Source organism: Capricornis sumatraensis, chromosome X (genome assembly GCF_032405125.1).
Source record: "Capricornis sumatraensis isolate serow.1 chromosome X, serow.2, whole genome shotgun sequence".
Classification (NCBI taxonomy): Eukaryota; Metazoa; Chordata; class Mammalia; order Artiodactyla; family Bovidae; genus Capricornis; species Capricornis sumatraensis.
The window spans coordinates 102816245-102835785 of NC_091092.1; the positions used below are offsets into that span (position 1 = coordinate 102816245).

At 39.3% G+C, this 19541-nt stretch overlaps 1 non-coding gene across 1 annotated transcript; it reads left to right on the plus strand.

Annotated features, from left to right (window-relative positions):
• The first annotated feature begins 1362 nt into the window (after nt 1-1362).
• On the plus strand, nt 1363-1435 carry TRNAG-CCC (transfer RNA glycine (anticodon CCC)). The gene has a single exon. It is a non-coding gene; the product is annotated as a tRNA-Gly (tRNA).
• The last annotated feature ends 18106 nt before the right edge of the window (nt 1436-19541 follow it).

Here is a 19541-nt window from a genome sequence, read left to right on the forward strand (position 1 = left end):
AACTTAGCAGCACCAGCAGCAACTCTCCATCTATAGATAAATCAAAAATATCTGGCAAAAAGTCAGAGGACAAATTATTCTAGATAAAAGCATTCTGTGGATAACTAAGGGACTATCCTTTTCAACAAAATAACACTAAGGTAAATGGAAAAGGCAGCAGTCTGAGACCTCTGCCCAGATAAAACACCTTTCTCTCAGACCACAGAACTCAATCATCTTCTCCACATTTCTGTGCTGGGCAGGCACAGTAGGTCTCAGCACAGCATATACCCCGCTCTATTCTGCTATTTTTAACAGTCATCTCTCTACCACCACGTAAGAATTGGATACTTTTCCCTTAGTGTGCTAGGTTGAGAGATTAAGAACAAGACACAGGAATGGAGCAATTAATTTCTGGATTCAAACATAACTCTTGCTCAAAACCCCAATTCTGCCACTTACAAGCTGCTCTACCTTAAAGTCCAGTAACAAGTACTCTCACTAATTTTCCAGGTCTTTAAAGCAGACAGTGCTACCCACAAAAATGCCATGAAGGGGCTTCCCTTGTGGTCCTGTGGTTAAGACTGCATGCTCCCAAGGCAGGGGACAGAGATTCGATGCTCGGTTGGGGAACTAAAATCTCACATGCCATGTAGCACAGCAAAAAGAGAAAAAAGTCATGAGAATTATTTTAATAAAAGTGTTTCATAAATACCAAACACACAGTAATTCTCAAAAATTTTAATTTTCTTTTCCTTTTCTATAATGTACTGTGTAGAGTTACTGAATATTTGAGCTAAGAATTTGAAAATAATGTATTGAAATATAATCTGGAAAGTCTGAATGGAGGAAAAAAAAAAATCAAAGATACACTACAACTATGTTACCCAAGAATAACACCACTATTTTTTTCCTCCTTTTCTTTCCTTTTTTTTTTTTTTTGGCTACACTACAGGGCTTTCAAGACTTTAGTTTCCCCACAGGGATTGAACCTGGGTCACTGGCAGTGAGAGTGCGGAGTCCTAACCACTGACAACCAGGGAATTTCCAACACTGGTAGCTTTCTTAATTTTTTTTATTTTAAGTGAAATGTTAGTTGCTCAGTCATGTCCAATTCTTTGCCACCTCATGGACTGTAGCCCACCAGGCTCCTCTGTCCATGGGATTTCCCAGGCAAGAATACTGGAGTGGCTAGGGGATCTTCCCGACACAGGGATCGAACCAGGGTCTCCTGCACTGCAGGCAGATTCTTTACCATCTGAACCATCAGGGAATCCCCTGGAACACTGGTACCTTTCTTAATAAATCCCATTCAATTCAAGTGGATGGGATTTGAATTGCTATCACCCTCCTTTACTTGATTACAAGAAGTACTCTCGGACTTCCCTGGTGGTCCAGTGGCTAAGACTCTGTGCTCCCAATGCAGGGGGCCTAGGTTTGATTCCTGGTCAGGGAACTATATTCCACATGCCGAAACTAAGACCTGGTACACTCAAATAAATAAATAAATAATTTTAAAAAAAAAGAAGAAGAAGAAGTACTCTCAAGGTTCTAAAGGAGCTTATCTTCCAAGTCACAGATATTTAGGCATTCATAGCTGAGTTAGACGGAGAAGGCAATGGCAACCCACCATGGGCGGAGAGTCGCGGACACTACTGAGCGACTTCACTTTCATTTTTCACTTTCATGCACTGGAGAAGGAAATGGCAACCCACTCCAGTACTCTTGCCTGGAAAATCCCATGGTCGGAGGAGCCTGGTAGGCTTCAGTCCATGGGGTCGCTAGGAGTCGGACACGACTGAGCAACTTCACTTTCAGTTTTCACTTTCATGCATTGGAGAAGGAAATGGCAACCCACTCCAGTGTTCTTGCCTGGAGAATCCCAGGGACGGGGGAGCATGGTGGGCTGCCGTCTATGGGGTCGCACAGAGTCGGACACGACTGAAGCGATTTAGCAGCAGCAGCAGCTGAGTTAGAACAAACTTTCTACCAAGTTAAAGTAGAAGTATCCTACACAGAACTGAGCAACTCAATAATCATTCAGATCATTTAAAATCTGACACAACAGCCACCAGTTCCTGTAGGAACACTAAAAGTCAATAAATCACAATGTGAAAATGTACTGTACAAAGTAAAGTTTGAAGCTAAACATTTTATTTTAGAAAAACAAGAGTATTGCAAGGGTCATTGTTCTCCAACCCTTTCATATGAATTTTACCAGAACGCATCTTGGATTTTCTGCAATACAAAATGGCAATATCAGCTGTTTTATCTGGGGAGAGGTCTCAGACTGCTGCCTTTTCCATTTACCTTAGTGTTATTTTGTTGAAAAGGAGAGTCCCTTTAGAACCTATAGTATTTTTATATTCAAACTTAGCACCTTCCAAGATGGGAATAGCATCACGTTTACCCGGATAAAGCTTGGTCACCCATTATACTAAATAACCTAGTATTCCATAAACATCAACCATTTGTATTTATTTTAAACTTTGTAGGACTGAATTTCTATAGCAGCTTTCAAATGGAAGGGCCTTAATACCACAGAAACCCTCAAGACAGAATGGTCCTTCTCTACAGGACCTTCTCTACATTCTTCCATCTCTGCTCAAACTTTCCCTACATTCCAGAATCTCTTTTATACAGCACACTGAAAGTCTCTACAATTCCACATATATGATCCTACTATACTAAAAGAGTCCCTTCTCTTTCTAAATTTTTCTCTTTTCATCCAAAATATAAAGGACGTTAAAATAAAAACTCAAAGCTTAGTCATTTAAGAAATATATGCTGAGTATCTACAGTGGGCCACATATTGTTTTCAGCATGAAGGAATAAATACATGGCGTTACACAGCTGGCCAATCTCTGCTCTTGTGGAATTAACATTACACATTGTGTTGAGAGATAAGCAACAATGCCAAGTCCAACAAATTATTTACTAATCACCAAAATGAGTTCATTAGAAACTAATTTGATAGATCCTTATATACATCCATGAAATTATCTTGAGAACTTAAACCTATTCTGGTTTTATCTATCAAAACCGAAGGGGAAAATTATTCAATTATCTTTCTTCATCTAGTGACTTTCCATGTTTAACTGGCATCTATTACCCTTGTTTTCCTCTTAAAATACTTGACTCAAGAGGTGAGAGACCTAACTGTGAAACACAAGCTGTACATACCTAGCACTAGACCTTACTACTCTGACCAATCACTACAAAATGAAAACCTTAACTACAACTAACTAGACAAACTATTATTTTGCACATAAAAGAAAGAACTTCCATGTTGGTTTAAAATTTTACTGCAAAATGTGTAAGTCGTCTCATCTTTATTATAAGTCAATATGAAACATCTTTTAAGTACTAAGCTTTATTTCAAAATAACCACTATTTTAGTGTATTGGCTTATTTTAAGCCAAGAGTACTTAGATCTTTTTGAATCTTACTGGAATTTCTATTGCTATGATAGATTCAACAAGTTTAAAAGCAAACTTTTCATGCATTGTAGTCTGGAAGAAAAGATATCCTTCCCTACATAGTTCTTCTACAACGTAAGAAATGACACACATGGGGTATTACAGGTTTGACACACGTCCACGGACAGAGAAAAACTGCCCAAATCCTCAAGAATGTAAAACAAAAACACAAAATTTAAAAAAACAAACAATGATCAAAAACAGGTATGTACTTTTATCTGTGCAATACCTGGACTTCTGCTTTTTTAAAAATCCCTTCTAAGATAACATTGAAATGTTAAGTGAAAATTATTGGGGGATAATCCTGACTAATTTATAGATAAACTCATTTGCAAACACTGTCACTGTATTAACTAATTATTTAACTACCTATTATTATTACTTGTGACACACCTCACAATCAATTATATCAATACACCATGATCCATAACCACTCTAGTGGTAAAGCAAAACACGTTTCAGTATTTATACTATCCAAGGAATTGTTTCTTTTGTGGAGTTGTTGGTTCTATTCCATTCAAAATTTCTCTGTGCCTCTATAATTCTGTATCCCATTATTTACAGTGGGTGTTTTTTTGCCCCACAGCAAGTAATTATCAATACCAGCTGAATGTCCTACAATTCAACTCAATTCTGACACTATCTACCGAAAGATAGCTCCAGATTCCACTTGCTAAGGGCTCAGTGTTACAAGACTGACCCTTCTCCCACTTCACACATCAGCCATAAATCTAAGTTGTCACCTGTGCTTCTGACCGATAGGCTATAGAATGGAGGCTCCGAAGACTCCCTCCTTGGGTTAATTTGCTAGAGCAACTCACAGAAATCAAAGAAACATTTTACTTGTTACATTATTGGTTTATTTATTGTAAAAGGATATAAGTTAAGAACAGCCAGATGGTATAGGGCAAGGTATGGGGAAGAGGCATGGAATTTCCATGTCCTCTTTGGGCTCACCACTCGCCCCATATTTCCATGGGTTCACCAAACTGGAAGCTCTCTGAAACCCATCCTTTTGGGGTTTTAGGAAGGCTTTGTTACCTAGGCACAACTGATTAAATCACTGGCCATTAAGGACCTTTAAGCCTTTCTCCCCTTCCTTCAGGAAGAGAGGGAGAACACTATTCATAGGGTTGGCTTCCCTGGCAACCAGGCCCCATCCTTGGCTATCTAGAGGCTTTTCAAGTCACTTCATTAACCTAACAAGAGACACCTTCCAGATCCTCACCACTTAGAAAATGCCAAGTTTTAAAAGCTCAGTTGCCAGTAACTGGGATAAAGACTATTTCTTATTATAAATCACAATATCACAGGTTCCCTTCCAGTTCCATCTTAATTTGTACATTACTCTAGACAAGTTATGAGCACTTATGTATGAGGCACAATAATAGGTCCTTTATTTATATAATCTCATTTAATCACCAGGATCCCTATTCCATGATTATCAGTCGAATTTAACAAACAGAAGCAGAAGCTAAGAGATTAAGTAACTTCAGTTTGTCCAAGATGGCATTAACATCTTTTTACATTCTCAAAGCCGTTGGCTCTTCCATTATACACCATGAAGATTCTCTACAGCCCCCAAGATAAAGATATTCTTTCCATATTTGAAGAGGGAGAATTAAGAGGGGGGTGGGGTGGGGCAAGGATAAGAGACTGATTTTTCTCTTAAAAGTACAGTTACTGTCAGGCCTGTCTGTGCCAATTACGTTTCTCTTTTCTTGGCATTAAAAATGATCACCATTGAATTTCATTAAAATACAAACCCTAAAATATCATGGCCCTGCTTAAAAAATCCTCAAAGACCCAATGAAGACCAAAATACTTCTCTAATGGTTTAGTATGTTCTTGAACACCCAACTTTGGGCTCATCTTGCAACTACTTTACCCAGAGCTGGTTCTAACTCCAATTCGCCTTCTTGTTGTTCCTTCAAAATGTACTTTCTCATGCTGACTGTGGAGCCTTTGCAAAAGTGGTGTTAGTCTTGCCCATACTGATTCACCAATCCTCAACTCTCCTTACTCAGAATCCATCAAGTACTCCTATCAGAGGCTCTCAGAGGAAACTGCATTTTTCTTTCATAGCACCTGTGTATGCTCTCTCTCCCTACCAGAACAGAAAAGCTCCACAAGCGGGAATTCCCTGGCAGTCCAGTGGTTAGGACTCCGAAATTCCACTGTAGGGGGCACAGGTTTGTACCAGGGGAACGAAGATTCCACATGCCTCAAGGAACAGTTAAAAAAAAAAAAAAAAAACTCTAAGGGCAGAAGCTGTATGAGCTTTGCTCATCATTGAATCCCAAGAATTCACTGGCACACAATAGGTAAACACTCAAAACAAAAAGAAAGGGGACGGTGGTAGTGAACTACAAGTCAAACCCTGTCCCTTTTCAGCGCTAGTACTCCTTTTATGACATGTCCACATTATTTTTTCCACTCCCACTCACACCACACTAGGCTAGACTCCAACTGGAACATCCTGGATGGTCTCCACACTACCAATCTTTTTAGTATATTATTGCTAAATCAGTCTCAACACTTTCAGTCTCTGAAACCTTTAGTGGCTTCCTCCTCTCTACTTTTTACATAATATTGTTCTTCAAGATCAATCACAATCAGCCCTAACTTATCTTTCCAAGTCCATCTCTCATTCCCCAATTTGAATTCCATCACAGTCAGGTTGACAAGCCTCAGAAAGTGAGGCAGAGTGAAGAGGCAGTTAAGTGGAAGAGCTAGAATTCTAACTGAGGGAGTACAAGTTCCAGGGTTACAGTCTTAACTACCAGGCCACGCATGAATAATGCTTGAAAATAGGGAGAAAAGTACCATTAATCTCACCACATCCACACCTCCAAGACACAGCATCAAAATATTTATGATGCAGAAGGACATTTGAGAAAATGGATTTTTCACCTAATTTATAATTTCCTCATGCTAAGTATTCTTTTATACTCACCTTTAATGGCTACATATCACAAAATATTTTCTTCTAAAGCACAATAGCTGTACTCCTAAGAAACATGGCATAATCAAAAATGATGTTATAAAAAGAATAGTTCAATGGGAAGATGCCATTTCATGTCCGTAACTATAAACCTAAATATCCCTAGGCAATTTTAAAATGTAGCCTTCACTCAAGAATAAAGGCCTTTCTTTTTGGTTTCACCAGCGCTGCCATTATCATTATAACAGGACTCATCATTCTCAAGGCAGCTATATTAAAGAGTCCCCACCCCTCCAGTGTGATGCTAGTTTTAGATAGCTTCAAATTCGATCAATAACTCAGGCTAATGCAAATGAAGATGTGTAATTAATCTGTTAAATCTAAATACATTACTTAAGCTAAATGTCCATATTCTATTATCATCACTATTAAACACACACATCATTAATTTCTGTCACTAAATCACTATGTACATCCACTAGTACTTCCTAGAAGTCATCACAACAGAACTGCATCCTTCATTCTAAACTCTGTGGCAACAGAAATTTATTCATTTAGAAGTGCTCAGTAAATGGTCCTTTTTATTCAAAACTTCTCCATACTGTGTCTGTCAAGCCATATGTACACAATTAGGGTACTAGAAGTTTTTATATGTACATAAAAGCTTCAATAAATTCTAGCATCCTTCCCAAAGCATTCTCAAATGTGAATTTTTTAGTGGCTGTAGGGAATGAGTAATAATTTAAAAATGACTTATGGGGGACTTCCCTGGCAGTTCAGTGGTTAAAACTACCCCCATCCCCCCCCGCCGAACACAGGGGAGACTGACTGGATCCCTGGTTGGAGGACTAAGATCCTTGTATGCTGCACAGTGTGGGAAAAAAAAAAGACTTGTGGAATGATGGCATCAGAAGCTCTGTGGACGCTCTTGCCAGTGAAACAACTGTAACTGGTAAAAACCATTAAAAAACTTTTGTAATCTCTAGAAATCATACTAAGGGTATACTTAAGAATGAATACTAAAGAAAATTTACTCAGTAAAAACAGAGTGTCTGGCATTTTGAGCCAGCTCAGCAGGACAGAAGCCCCATTCCAGGTGGGCACAGGGAGGAACACAGGGCTCTCACTCCAAACTCCCAGTCAACTCCTCCCCCCGCCCACCCCACTCTCCCCTTAAGAGGAGGAAGATAGTAAGCATTTCTCATCATCCTCAACTCTCAGCTGCAGAGGCTCCTACTGCAGGGAAGAGCAGCTGAGAAGTCTGGGTGGGGCTCTTTCCTTCCATCCAGGTCCCACTTGCAGAGCAGAAGCTTTGACCCCAGGTTCCTCAGGCCAAGAATAACGTGGGCCTAATGACTCTCACTCCACCTCACTCACATGACTGAGGTTCCACACCAAGAGACTAGAGGCTGCTGCTGCCACTCAACACTACTCATGAAGCAAGGGTGTCACTGGCAAGCACCCCATGAAGCAGGGCTACTGTTCCACCCCAATTCTGAAGCAATGGTGTAAAGGTTTTGTTCAAGGGGAGAAGGAGGCCATAAGGGAGCTCTGAAGTTCTCGCCAAGTGAGCTGACTTTACTTGGAACAGAGTAAAGGGAAGTTCGCGCCTGAGGCTGCACTTGAACACAACGGAGGCCGAGATAATAAGCAATTAAGGGGCTGTCTGTCTGCCGAGGGCAAGAAGCTCAACTTTACCAGAAAGAACAAGGGGAAAAAGACAGCTAAGAACAGCCTCCCTGAGGTCAGAAATAAAAGCATTATGAGTCCTCACAATCACTGATTTTTAAAACTGTCCAGCCCTACAAACAACAGGTATTCAAACATATACACCCAAAACATTAATGAAAACTTAGGAAGTATTGGAAACATTAATAGTTGTAAGTATAATTTATATTTAACTATTTCAAATCAATGATACGAAGAGATGGGGAGGAAAGCGAGAAATTAGGAAAACAGTATGGAATTAGCATAGATAAAGAATGAACCAAAAAGGAAATAAGGGAAGCAATGGGGCAGGAGTGACAAACAGTTAACATCTACTGAGCAGTTACTACGTGTCAGGTATCATTTAAAAGTTTTGATCTATTAACCCATTTAATATCCAATCTCAAGAATTAAGTACTCATTATCATTTTACAGATGGAAAAAAATGAAGTACATAAAGGTAATCTGACTAAAATGAAATAACTAATAAGGGACAAAGCTAGCAAATTAAATTTCAAATCTAGATACCCTGGTACCAACAGTTTTGCTCATCTCCCCGCTATGCTACAATTGCTATTTCAATTTCAGTGCTATAGGAGGAAAGACCATAGAGGGGATAAATAGAAGGACTTCACCAATTCTAACAAGTGTGTTAGTCAACCACTTAATTGTTAAAGATCTCAAACTTATTTTGCCACAAGCAGTGTGGTATACCAAAGCAATTCTCTGGCCAGAAATATATGAACTTAAATTTCTACTTTGGTACTTAACTGTGTGATCTTGGGCAAAATTCCCAAACCTCTCTGGGACTTAGTCTCTGAGGAGGACACAAGGCTATGGCTGTGATGATTAAATGAGGTAATGATTACCTTTAAATGTCAGAGCTGTCCAGTTAAGCATGAGTTCCCTTTCCTCTCAAGTAACATTTCATTGGAGGGGGGACACTTCAAAAACAACTATTTTGTTAACTAAGTACTGCACATGGAACATGTCCGAGGGTTTGGGAGTGAAAAATACTTGGTAAATATGAAGTCTGGAAAAAAAAAAAATGATGTGTTCTGTTACAAAACATGTACAGGCATACCTTGGAGATACTGTGGGTTCAGTTCCAGACCACCACATTAAAACAAATATCACAAAGCGAGTCACATGAATTTTTTGGTTTCCCAGTACACATAAAAATTGTGTTTACAGTATATTGTAGAGCAAATGCTGTTGGGAAAATGGCACCAACAGACTTGCTCGATGCAGGGATGCCACAAAACTTCAATCTGCAAAAACACACATCTGTCAAGAGCATTAAGGAAAACACAATGCAAGGTAGTTTTTTGTAGTAAGATTTACCCCACCAGCAAATACCAGTAAACACACGTGAAAATCATGTTAGCTCATAAGCAATTTTCCCCTCCATATGCTATTATTTTGTAGCAAGTAACGGCAGCTGAATGCAGCCTGAGGATGGGATAAAGGTCTGGCCTGGAAAGCCGTCACCCTACATTTTGCTTGGCTCAGTCTGGCCATATGTTGCTCTGTCCTGGAAGTACATAATACTGTTCCCTCTCTGTGCATTTTAATTTTATTTCAGTCTTGTCCCTAACTCAGTAACCTCCCCATTCCCTATATGGAAGGGTTACCTTAAAAAAAAAAAAAACAAAAAACTACATTTACCATACTTTGTCAGGAATTTAGAATCTTTTAAACTGTGCTGTTTATTTTATTGAAATTTTTATTGTTTTTGTTACTGTTCTAATTACAAAATTATATAGCTTCTGAGTGATCAGTTTGCTCTCAATCCTATTTTCCCCATAAATCCTGTTACTTTGTAATGCATGATTTTGCAGAACATGAGGTTTTTCAGCAATTGCAATATAACAGATACACATGGAACAAGATCATATTTAATTTCCAAGCATCTTTTTCTCTCTCAAGGTGGCCAATACCTTTAGAGATTCCTGAAAAACTTTAATGGAGAAATGAACCCATGCACAAAGAAGGCACCCAATAAATAGTAATGTTTTAACAAACGCTAGTTATTTCTCCCTTGAAATGCTTGTTCAATTATTATGCACATTTGATAATTAATTCTGAACCTTCCTGGGCTCCTTATGAATATGATCTCTAGATCAGGCCAGAGGAAAAGTATTCTCCCAACTGTAAATTACCAGGAATCTGTGTTCCTGATATACATATCATAACTGTGCAGGTTGAACTTAATAAAATGAACAGCCTCTACAATGTTAAAGTAGTTGCTTTTATTATTCTATTAACGTCAACACGGAAATCTCATATTTCAAAAATTTGCCCTACTTTTTGAAATGTCTCAAATTAAACCTTACCGTCTGTAAGACAATTCATAGCACAGCATTCCTATGAGAATTTGTGCTGGCTCTAAAGAAAATGTTACAATAGGAAAACTAAAGAAACCAGTAACAAGACATCGAAATTATTCGGTGTTACACAGTAAGTAACCTATCTTTTGAGTAAAATAATGAACAAATGAACTGCCCTTTTAGGTATAAATATATTTTTCACTTATTAAATAGGGAAATAACCTGGTAAATATGGAACTGGAGCCCCAGTTCCAGTCATGTGACTCCAAGCATCAGATTTCCATCAACAGTATACTAAGCTGGCTCAAGTTTGCTAAATCTGGTTCTACCTTAACAGCATTTTCAAAAACTAAATTACTTTCTACTTTAATGCTGCTTAAATATGTGCATAAATGAAACTCCTTGTGCTTACTGCTCTACTACAAAAGAAGTTTACAAACTAAATACAAACAAAACTATTAATATTAATATGTGACAGATGGCAGCACACTGCTGGCTGTTAGGGCAGGGGCTCCTGAGTTTTGCATGCTATCCTACCACCATCGCGCACTATGTGCAAGATACAGCTTTCCTACTTAAATTACTCCATCACTCTGGCTGTATACATCATTTGCCATGACATCACTTTTCCTTCACATCAACACAGCATTTGTGTGTCAGGTCTGCTTCCGTTGCTCTCATCTGACAAACCGTACAGTTGAACATTAATACATTAAAAACACAAAGCTAACCTAAGTGCTGAAATGGTGTGACAGCTCTGGACTATCCATCCAGGTACCCCAAATCACATACACTAATATTTAACATCATAAAAGTGAAAAAGACTTGTTTTAAAAAGATAATAATTGTTCTAAATTGAGCGCAAAAAGGGCACCAAAGAGATACTTGTTTTAAGGCTAGAACCTTGCAGGGCATCAGAGAGAGGTGCTCAAAGACTACCAAGATTTGCAAACTGCTCCAATTGTAGGAAATTCTACATTTACATTTTCCGTTTAAACTTTTTAGTTGTAACACTGTAAAGCTCACTGCTCTCAGCAAGGTCTCTTTTTTATTGAGTCTAAAGTCTATTTCTCTTGTCATTGACACCTATTGCTTACAGTTATGCCTACTGAAACAAAAGTTAATAATATTCACCACTTTGTAAATTATAATCCTTCAAAATACTGAGATTTATACTGTGCATAAACTCAAATCACTTCTCAAAAGATACACTTTCCCTTACATATTCCTTTATTAAATCCTTTAAAAGAGTGCGAGGTCTCAATAAAGTTTAGTCCCTAAACAAATCAATCTACTCATAAAAAGCAAGTGAACAACACTGACTTAAAATATTAGACATGGTGACATATCAAATATCACAGAACATACGCCTACTTATCAGTCTACTCTTTGTTAAAAGACAGGTTAAGATAAACAACTCAAAGTTATTCATTAACAGCTCTTACCAATCTTTATCAAAATTAGTTAACACTTTCTTCCCTGGCGGCTCAGACGGTAAAGAATTTGCCTGCAATGCCGGAGACCCAAGTTTGATCCCTGAGTCGGAAAGATCCCCTGGGGAAGGAAATGGCTGCCTGCTCCAGTATTCTTACAGGAAATTCCATGGACAAAGGAGACTTGTGGGATCTCAAAGAGTCGACACAACTTGAGGGAGTGACACTTTCACTTCGAAGTTACTAATCCAATCATGAACATGCTGATCCAACAAACTGAAGAGACTTCATTTCTTTTAGTCATTTTATATATGGCAGATAAGATTGCCTAAAATTAGCATTTTCAGTGTGCATCCAGTAGGTAAGTAATCTTTTTGCCTGAACCTTCACAAGACTAAATCACAAATGTAAAGAATTTGAAAAACCAAGACTCTGAAATTCCTTCTAGTCAATGAGATTATCTTCACCATGTCTGAAGTTACATATAATAAATTTTAAATAAGTCTTAAGATATAATTCAACTGTATTTAGTTTATTCAGAGTTGTACAGCTATCACCAAAATCAATTTTAGAATATTTATCACCCCAAAAAGAAACCCCATACTATTAGTGCAATCACCCCCATTCCCTCCTGCTTCACCCCTAGCCCCAAGTTAATTGATAATTTTTGTCTTTATAGATTTGCCTGTTGTGAATACTTCTTATAAATGGTACCATACAACACGGAGTCTTGTGATGGCTTCTTTCACTCACCATGATTGTTTTCAGGCTCATCCAAGTTTTACCATGTATCATTTCTCTTTGCTGTTGAAAAATTTTCTATTGTATGGTACACATTTTATGTATTCATTAGTTGGACACTGCATTTTATGCTTTTATACGTGCAGACTCCACTGAGAGATATAAGAAAAAAGCTATCCTTTCAAGTCTGCATGACTATGTACAATTAATCCTAAAGGTTCAAAATAACATCCTGCACTATACCATGAAGGCTAATACTCAAATCAAAAGAGGAAGCTATATAAAGTCACTGAACATGAAAACAACATTAAAAACTTCAAAACATTCTAATTCAATTATGGCACCTCCCCCACTTAGTATACTGAGACCTTAAAAAAAAGGAGGCCAGAGGTTAGCAATATTTTTGACAGATCGCAAATCAAATAAGAAGCAGAAGTGCTAAAGGCAAGGGAACCTCATCTTTAAAATGAGGCGCTGCATGCTAAAGGCCCTTTAGCTACATTTTATGCCTACGTGCTGTGGCAAAAGAAGGCCAAATTAATAACAAGGGGAATGCTAATGGAACTCATTTAGTCAGACATTATACAGTGCAGTGGTTAAAAATATAGAATGAAGACAAACTGCCTCAGTTACTTACTAGGTGTCCAAACCGGACAAGTTCCTTCACATCTGTATCTTGGTTTCCTTATATATAAAATGAGGATAATAGTAGCTATCTTTTCAAGCTGCTGTAAGAATATAAAGAAATTTTATGCATATGTATAGGTGCTGTGTGTGTGTGTGCTCAGTCGTGTCCGACTCTTTGCGACCTCATGGACTGTAGCCCGCCAGGATTCTCTGTCTATGGAATTTTCCAGGCAAGAATACTGGAGTGGGTTGCCGTCTCCTCCCTCCAGGGAATCTTCCCAATCCAGGGATCAAACCCTCAGAAACTGGCAGGTGGACTCTACCGCTAAGCCACCAGGGAAGCCCAAGGATGAGTAGCAGGCCAACCCAATAAACGTGTGCAGGGACAGAGGAATCTAACGCAGTCAATGTGACAGTAGCTCAGAGGCACAAAAGACCAGCACCAATTACCAAATAAGGCTGATGGCATGCATAACTGGGCAGCATCCACAGCCCTGGTTCTCCCCCTGTCATCAGATGTAATATAATTTTGGCCATGCCACAGCATGCAGGATTTTAGTTTCCCTGACCAGGGATCAAATCTGTGCCCTGTGCAGTGGAAGCACAGAGTCTTAACCACCAGACTGCCAGGGAAGTCCCTAGATGCAAAGTTATAACAAAGAAAATTTGGCCTATACAAAAGAGTTCACTGGTGGTAAAACATGCAGTTTTATTAAAATAAATCAGTAGTTTTAAGGGCATGCAAGAGTTATCTCTATCTTTGCCTATTCCTTAAAGTATGTTTATATAGGTGAAATCTGGTTAAATAAAGGCAGGGTGAAATAAAATATCTATGAAAAAGATAATTTGTTTTATCTTGGTGACATTACTGAATGTCATTACTCTGTGCCAGACCCTGAAAAGATAAGACTAATAAACACAGTTTCTGCCCTTAAGGAATTCACTAGTCTAGCTCCCTCCCCGCTAAAGGAACAGACAGCAAGCAAATTCTCTAAAATGTATTTCATAACTGAATTTCACACACACAAAAAAACAATAGCCAACCTGGGCTTCCCTGGTGGCTCGTGGTAAAAAACCCACCCGCATGTAGGAGACTCAGGAGATGCAGGTTCAATCCCTGGGTCCAGAAGATCCCCTGGAGAAGGGCATGGCAACTCCACTCCAGTAATGTTGCCTGGGAAATCCCATAGACAGAGGAGCCTGGTGGGCTACAGCCCATGGGGTCGCAAAGAGTCGGACACGACTGAAGCAACTGAGTACACACACAAGCTTAGAGACATTTATTGGGATGCATTAAAAATACAAGTCCTGGATAGTTCTGAACAAACGGGGAGAATGGAATAAGCTTCCTGGTTTATATCTTTTATGATAACAAACATACTATTTTTTGTTTGTTTTTACATTTTAACCCCCCTTCACCCATTTCTCCCATCCTACTCCCTACCTCTGGTAGTCACCAATCTGTTCCCAATAACAGTGAGCTTCAATTCGTTTAAGATTCCACATACAAGAGAAATTATAAGGTTTCTGCCTTTCTGACTTATTTCACTTAGCATATTGCCCACAAAATCCATCTGTGTTGTCACAAATGACAAAATTCCAGTCTTCTTTATGGCCAAGTAGTATATACAAACATATCACAATTTCTTTATCCATTTATCTATCAACGGACACAAGTTGCTTCCATATTTTGGCTATTGGAAATAATGCTGCAATAAACATGGGGGTGTATACGTCTTTTCAAGGTAGTGTTTTCGTTTTCTTAGGAAAAATACCAGAAGTAGAATTTACGCATCATATTGTAGTTCCTATTTGTAACTTGAGGAACCTCCATACCATTTTCCACAGTGGCTGCACCAATGTACACCCCACCAACACTGCACAAATGCTCCCTTTTCTCCAAAACCTCACCAACACTTGTTATTTCTTGTCTTCTCAGTTTACTTCTAAAGCTTATATTTTAATTGGAAGTATTCAATCTCTCAAGTGCAAACATATTTTCAGACATAGTCTAAAGCCATAAAATGCACAATTATTTTTTAAAATTATCAGAGGAATGTTTATCCTCTTTGTCACTACTAGATCAATTACTAGTTTATCTTAAAGAATCTCTTATTTCAGGGAATTCACTGAACTAGTGATTTTGAGCAGCAGCTGTGCTCTATCTTCATTGCTGTGGAGGCTTTCTCTAGTTGCGGTGCATGGGCTATTATCATTGTGGTGGCTTCTCCTGTTGAGGAGTATGGGCTCTAGGGGGTGTGGACGTCAAGAGTTGTGGCTCCTGGGCTCTAGAGCACAAGCGCAATAGTTGTGGTGCACGGGGCTTAGTTACTCCGTGGCACGTGAGATCTTCCCAGACCAGGGGTCAAACGCATGTCTCCTGCATTAGCAGGCAGACTACTTTACCACTGAGCCACCAGGGAAGCCCTTGCAAGAGACTTAAGTCATCTACTAGCCAAACTTCGATTTTATAGGTAAGGAAGAGTTAAATGGACCAATAAATAGAGTTTAAAAGACCAATAAACATATGGAAAAAGTTCTAACATCATTCAACACGGGCAAATAGATACTGAAGCCACAATTAGATATTCCTAAATCTCCACCCAAATGGCCAACTTAAAAGGACCAACAATACTAAGTGCTAAGGAAGAACATCAACTACACTGATGGTAGGATTCTAAACTAGTACAAATACTTGAGAAATCTGTTTGGCAGTATTTACTAAAGTTAAACACACATATACCTACCATCCAGCGATTTCACTTTTGGGTGTATACCAGAGATCATCAAAAGACACATACTGGACTTCCCAGGCGGTCCAATGGTTAAGACCCTGGGCTGCCAATGCAGAGGACAGAAACTTGATTCCTGGTCAGGGAACTTAGATCCCAGATGCTGCACCACAAGGCCAAAAAATAAAAAGTAAACCTTTACAGCAGGCAAGCCACTCAAAAGATAATATCAAACTTCCCTTGGGAGTCTAAGGCACTGGTTTTCAAAGTGTGGTCCACTAAGAGCCTTTCAGTAGATCTAACGGATCAAAATTGTTCTCACAAATAATATGACATTATTTGCCATTTTCACTGTCATTCTCTCCGGAGTATACAGTGGAGTACTTCCAGTCTATATGATGTACAAACTGAAGAAAGTAGTAGACAGAGACTCCATCTTTTTTCTTTTATTAAGTCAGATATGAAATTTTGCAAAAACTTTTTTTTTTGCAAAAACATTTTTAAAATGTCATTTTTAATTTCTGTTTTGGAAGTTATTTTACAAAAAGTATTATTTATATTAACATGCAAAGAGTTTTATTTTCAAACACACAAAAAGTTTTTAAATGTCTGTTTTAGTTTCTAATATAGTAAGTTCAATGGACAGAATCCCACATAAACAAAAGTTCCTTGGGGTCCTCAATAATTATAAATGGGTCCTGAGACCAGTAAGTTTAAGAATGACTGGCCTATTGATAAGCAATAAAAATAAGCTTCTTTTGCTACTTAAAGTGATTTTAAAAAAAACAAACACCAAGGTTTTCAACATTTTCTCTGAAACCATCTGTGCCAGACAAAAATCACTGCTACTATATTTATCTGCATACTTTCTTAAAGCTTAATCTGGACTTCAGATGCAGAGAAGGCAATGGCACCCCACTCCAGTACTCTTGCCTGGAAAATCCCATGGACGGAGGAGCCTGGTGGGCTGCAGTCCATGGGGTCGCTAAGAGTCAGACACGACTGAGCGACTTCACTTTCACTTTTCACTTTCATGCATTGGAGAAGGAAATGGCAACCAACTCCAGTGTTCTTGCCTGGAGAATCCCAGGACGGGGGAGCCTGGTGGGCTGCCATCTATGGGGTCGCACAGAGTCGGACACAACTGAAGCGACTTAGCAGCAGCAAGTCTGTAATCCCTAAATTTACACTACAAGCTGTTGGGCCAAGACAATTAACCCAGAGGATACTAAACACACACAGACACAGACACAGACACAGACACAGACACAGACACCCACCCACCCACCCCCACAAAACAAGGGAGAGGAAAAATTCAAATTACATTATCTCTCCCTACTTGTCAATCCCATGCTAACTAATAGGCTTAGGACTATTAACTCTTAAAAAAAGTTTTCCGATGTTCCTTTACTTGAAAATATCTCTTCTTTAAGACTACTTTTTTTCACTTCTCTAGGGATACAGATAAAATTTACTAACTTAAAAAATCAAGTTCCTTAAGTCATCTCTTATCCAACACCTTGGTTTTTACAGATAAGTGAGGACTCAGGTTAGTTAAACGATTTAACATGTAGAGGGAGATACTGGAACTACAACAGCCCTTCTAACTCCAAATCCAGTACACTTTCACTATATCATTTTCATTTCAAATATGAAAAGTTTTCTTAAAACACTCTCCAAAATAGGAATCAGTAGGGTTACTGCAACTATTTAAGCAATAACATTATTCATCTATTTTGTGTATCAGTCTATTTGAAAAGCTGTAAAATATCACCTATACAAACCATGGAGAGCCTACAGTTAACATTTAACTGGATGCCAGCCAGATTCTAGTCCCCTACATGTTGAGGGAAAGGGTTGGTTTTACATATATATATATATATATAAAGGCATGTGCTTTGAGAATCCACTGTTTAAGTAGTGGAGCCACATTGAGAAATAGTCACTCTATATAACACAGATTCCTTTCTCCTGATGACCGTTCAATAGATCTGAACAGAAAGAAGCTCTCAGTGGAGAGTGGGGGAAAAGAGTTTAAAGAGAAGATAATAAAGGTTTTTAACTAAGTATTGTTTTTTAAAGGCTTTCCAGGTGGCGCTAGTGGTAAAGAACCTGTCTCCCAATGCAGGAGAAATAAGAGGGTTCAATCCCTGGGCTTCCCTTACGGCTCAGCTGGTAAACAACCTGTCTGCAACGTGGGAGACCTGGGTTCGATCCCTGGGTTGGGAAGATCCCCCTGGCGGAGGAAATGGCAACCTACTCCAGTATTCTTGCCTGGAAAATTCCACGGACAGATGACCCTGGCAGGCTGCAGTCCATAGAGTAGCAGAGTCAGCAACGACTGAAGTGACTTATCACGCACTCCATTCAGTGATAGAGAAGCCAAAGCAACATCTTCATGTAAGTGAAGTCTCAGGTACCTCCTTCCTTTACTCCACTCCCCCTCAACCATGCGTGTGTACATGCATGCTCACTCACTCAGTTGTGTCTGACTCTCTGTGACTCCATGGACTGTAGCCTGCCAGGCTCCTCGGTCCATGAGATTCTCCAGGCAAAAATACTGGAGTGGGTTGCCATTTCCTTCTCCACGGGATCTTCCAAATCTAGGGATCGAACCCAGGTCTCCTGCAGTGCAGGCAAATTCTTTACAGACTGAGCTACAAGGGAGAAAATAAAGACCACTTCCTACTACAGAGAATCAGAAAATAGTTCATGAAGACGGCTTGTGAGCTAGGTGGCAGGCTAGCCACAAAGGGGAGATAGAGTTCCAAAAGTAAAGCCATGGGAACTGCAAAGACCAGAGCATCCACATCAACTATGGATAGTTTGATTAGGTGGGAGAAGAAGAAGTAACCTCTGAAAAGTAGATGGCAATTACATCCAAATGACCTATTTGGGTAAAGCTGACATGGTAAGAGTTTTGAGCTGTATTTGGGAAGAGAGAAGGGAGACAAATGGAGGTACTTGAAGAACCTGATTTTTGTGGCTGTGTAGATGAACAGAGGGCTCCCCAGGTGGCGCAGTGGTAAAGAATCTGCCTGCCAATGACACAAGAGACGATCTCTAGATTGGGAAGCTCCCCTGGAGGAGGAAATGGTAACCCACTCCAGTATTCTTGCCTGGAGAATCCCCATGGACAGGGGAGCCTGGTGGGCTACAGTCCCTAGGGTTGCAAAAGAGTCGGTCATGACTGAACAACTAAACAGCAACGACAGATGACCAGAAGCCAAAGAATCTGTCCATTAGTCTCCTTTCACTGACATGATTCTTCTGCCCACGATGCACAAAGGTAATCCTCGTGTGATGTGCGTGTGTGTTCACTTGTGTCTGACTCTGTGTGATCCTGCCAAGCTCCTCTGTCCATGGGATTTTCCAGTAGAAGCAATTCAAGATAGCTGACAGGGAGCTCTGATAATGACATTCATTATGAGACAGAGACTCCATCGGGATTCTCCAAACCTCCACCCAGACTCACAGTCTCTCTCACCCCAGTTCAGCATGCTTCAAGTTAACAACTCTCAAGAATTTTGGATAACTATATTGTACACTTGATACTAATACTTTATGTC